At 59.2% G+C, this 3982-nt stretch overlaps 1 pseudogene; it reads left to right on the top strand.

Moving 5' to 3' along the window:
- The first annotated feature begins 449 nt into the window (after positions 1 to 449).
- On the top strand, positions 450 to 3154 carry LOC109767628 (cell division cycle protein 48 homolog; annotated as a pseudogene).
- The last annotated feature ends 828 nt before the right edge of the window (positions 3155 to 3982 follow it).

Raw genomic sequence — 3982 nt, 5'->3', positions numbered from 1 at the left:
GGACAAGGAAGATAGAAAGACCATCTCTCTCACACACACACACTCTGTATGTTCCTTAATTAAGCGGAGCGTACACGTCAGCAATTTGCTTACGTGGCACACAAGTAAGCTATGGTACCATGAGAGAGAGAGAGAGAGAGAGAGAGAGAAAGCTATGGTAATTATAGCCGACGAAGGGTTTGCAATTTCCATTGCAGACCTCAATCAAAAAAGGAAAAAATGAGTCCCCGGACGTGACAGTAACCGACAATGCAAGCTGAATCCACGTCGGTCGATTCCGTAGGGGCCACGTACGTCGGTTCACGCTCGCTATATATACCTCCACCGCGACGCCGTGAAACCTCCATCCAGAACCCCGGCGGCAAGCCATCGACTCGATCCAGCCGACTCGCTCGATCTCCCACCAGATCAGCCGAAGAAGCTTGATCGATCGATCGCCGCTGCCGCCAATGGAGCCCAAGAAGGACTACAGCACGGCGATCCTGGAGCGCAAGAGGGCGCCGAACCGGCTGGTGGTGGACGACGCGGAGGGCGGGGTGGCCGTCGACAGCTCGACGGTGGCGCTGAGCCCCGGCACCATGGACGCGCTCGACCTCTTCAACGGCGACGTGGTGGCGCTCCGCGGCAAGCGCCGCCGCGAGACCGTCTGCTACGCCGCCAAGGACGAGTCGTGCCCCGACGGCCTGGCGCGCGTCAACCGCGTCGTCCGCGGCAACCTGCGCCTCCGCCTCGGCGACCTCGTCACCGTCGCCCCCTGCGGCGCCGTCAAGGACGCCGCCCGCGTCGCCATCTCCCCCTTCGAGGACTCCGTCGACGGCATCAGCGGCAACCTCTTCGACGCCTACGTCAAGCGTAAGTAACCGTCGTCAGTCCATTCTTGAGTTGTTGATTGATTCATGCGTCTTCTTGATCTGTTCTTGCGTCTTCTTGAGCTGTTGATTGATTCTTTCTGCGCGTGGATGGATGGATTTGCAGCCTACTTCATTGGCGCGCGGCGGCCGGTGCGCAAGGGCTACCGCTTCGTGGTGCACGGCCACATGCACGCCGTGGAGTTCAAGGTCGTCGACACGGACCCCGACGAGTGCGTCATCGTGGCGGCCGGCACGCAGGTCTTCTGCGACGACGCCAACCCGATCAAGCGGGAGGACGAGGAGAGGCTCGACGGCCCGGGCTACGACGACGTCGGCGGCGTCCGCAAGCAGCTCGCGCAGATCCGGGAGCTGGTCGAGCTGCCGCTGCGCCACCCCAAGCTCTTCAAGACGCTGGGCGTGAAGCCGCCCAAGGGGATCCTGCTCTACGGCCCGCCCGGCACCGGCAAGACGCTGCTGGCGCGCGCCATCGCGGCCGAGTCGGGCGCCAACTTCGTGGTCGTCAACGGGCCGGAGATCATGTCCATGATGGCCGGCCAGAGCGAGGACAACCTGCGCGAGGTGTTCGCCCAGGCCGAGGCCCGGGCGCCGTCCATCATCTTCATGGACGAGATCGACGCCATCGCGCCCAACCGCGAGAAGACGCACGGCGAGGTGGAGCGCCGCGTCGTGTCCCAGCTGCTCACGCTCATGGACGGCCTCCGCCCGCGCGCGCAGGTCATGGTCATCGGCGCCACCAACCGCCCCAACAGCCTCGACCCCGCGCTCCGGCGCTTCGGCCGCTTCGACAAGGAGATCGACATCGGCGTGCCCGACGAGGTCGGCCGCCTCGAGATCCTCCGCATCCACTCCAAGGACATGCCCCTCTCGGACGACGTCGACCTGGAGCGCATCGGCAAGGACACGCACGGCTTCGTCGGCGCCGACCTCGCCGCGCTCTGCTCCGAGGCGGCCTTCCAGTGCATCCGCCAGAAGATGGACGTCATCGACCTCGAGGCGGACACCATCGACGTGGAGGTGCTCAACTCCATGTCGGTGATCATGGACGACCTGGTGCACGCCAAGGAGGTGACCAAGCCGTCAGCGCTGCGGGAGACGGGGCTGGTGGAGGTCCCCAAGGTGTCGTGGGAGGACGTGGGCGGCCTGGAGGACGTCAAGCGGGAGCTCCAGGAGACGGTGCAGTACCCGGTGGAGCACCCGGAGATGTTCGAGCTCTTCGGCATGGAGCCGTCGCGGGGCGTGCTCTTCTACGGCCCGCCGGGCTGCGGCAAGACGCTGCTGGCCAAGGCCATCGCCAGGGAGTGCAAGGCCAACTTCATCAGCGTCAAGGGCCCGGAGCTGCTCACCATGTGGTTCGGCGAGAGCGAGTAGAACGTCCGCGACCTGTTCGACAAGGCGCGCCAGTCGGCGCCGTGCGTGCTCTTCTTCGACGAGCTCGACTCGATCGCTGTCAAGCGCGGCAACAGCGTGGGCGACGCCGGCGGCACGTCGGACCGGGTGCTGAACCAGCTGCTCACGGAGATGGACGGGATCAACGCCAAGAAGACGGTGTTCGTGATCGGGGCCACCAACCGGCCGGACATCATCGACCCGGCGCTGCTCCGGCCGGGGCGGCTCGACCAGCTCATCTACATCCCGCTCCCCGACGAGGCGTCGCGGCTGCAGATCTTCAAGTCGTGCCTGCGCCGGTCCCCGCTGTCGCGCCGCGTCAGCCTCCCGGACCTGGCCCGCTCCACGGCCGGGTTCAGCGGCGCCGACATCACGGAGATCTGCCAGCGCGCGTGCAAGCTGGCGGTGCGCGACGTCATCCAGAGGAGCTCGCTCGTCGGCAAGGCCGCGGCCATGGCCGGCGCCGAGATCACCCGGAAGCACTTCCTGGGGGCCATGGAGCACGCGAGGCGGAGCGTCAGCGACCTGGACGTGCTCAAGTACGAGTACTTTGCTCGCAAGTTCAAGCAGGGCGGGAGCTTCGAGGAGGAGGCGCCGCCGCCGCCGCAGGTGGTAGGCCCGCCGCAGGGGCATTTGGAGCTCAAGGCCGCGGAGGACGTCGAGGCTTCCATGGACGAGGATTCGCTGTACTGAGCCAACAAAATCTAGGATTTGTAATTTGCAGATTTAAATACTAGCATGGTTCTGCTTTACTTTACATAGTTGCGAGAACTTTGCTACGGCTTGTGTTGTGATTGAGGCAAGTTATCTCGGATGAACACGCGTATTATAGTTGTTCATCTTTGTTCATTTCAGAGTTCATCTTTTCTCAAACATGAAAGATAATGGTATTGATATGAATCTAGGAAACATAAACATGTACGAGGACCTGAATCAGTACATGCTTACACATGAAGATATCCATGAATTCCCCCGCAAAAAAAAAAAAGATATCCATGAATTACATAAAGCTGCAATGCATTTCTTCTGTCCTAAAACTCCTTTACACGAATTTGGCACAAATCAAAATATAGATATGTTGTGAGTAGCAGATGGCTCTACCCATCTGTTCAACTCCTGCTCAGAACCGACAGTTGCCACTGCTTCCTTCTGAACACTATTGTTGGCACTTACCCGAATTAGAGTCGGCAGTCCACCGTCCTTCTGAACATTGCAACTTCTGACCAAGAGAAGGGGACGGCTTGGATTTCTCGGACTTTGGGGTGAAAACCCAATATCTGGACTTCGGTACTTGGATCCGGCCACGACGGCGCTTAAGCATCGTTTCTTTCCAGGCGGTGTTGTTGAAGAATCTTTACCGTTATCCTTGTGATGTCAAGAGATGGTTGGTGCACATGATCGTTGTTTTGCTTGTTTCAGATTTTTTCCCCCTCCGCCTAGCCATAACTTCGGTCATGTATGAGTCTCCTCTTTGTCGCCATGATTCATTGTGTGTGTGCATGATGTTTGGTTGTGTGCAACCTAGTCATGTAGGCCAGGTGCATGGTCATTGTGTTTTGTATCCCTTTGATGCTTCGGTTTGAGTCAATAAAATCCACCTTTTGTCAAAAAAAAGGAGACATGGAACTATCCCATATGGTGATTATACCACATGTTACGTCCTAATATTTTCCTAATTTTATTATAATAATATGGAGGAAAACAAGACAATAAGATACCCTTGA

The sequence above is a fragment of the Aegilops tauschii genome, chromosome 2 (assembly GCF_002575655.3).
Source record: "Aegilops tauschii subsp. strangulata cultivar AL8/78 chromosome 2, Aet v6.0, whole genome shotgun sequence".
In the NCBI taxonomy this organism is placed as follows: Eukaryota; Viridiplantae; Streptophyta; class Magnoliopsida; order Poales; family Poaceae; genus Aegilops; species Aegilops tauschii.
The sequence above is the reverse complement of the archived record's forward strand: the minus strand, read 5'-3'. Positions and strand labels throughout refer to the sequence as shown.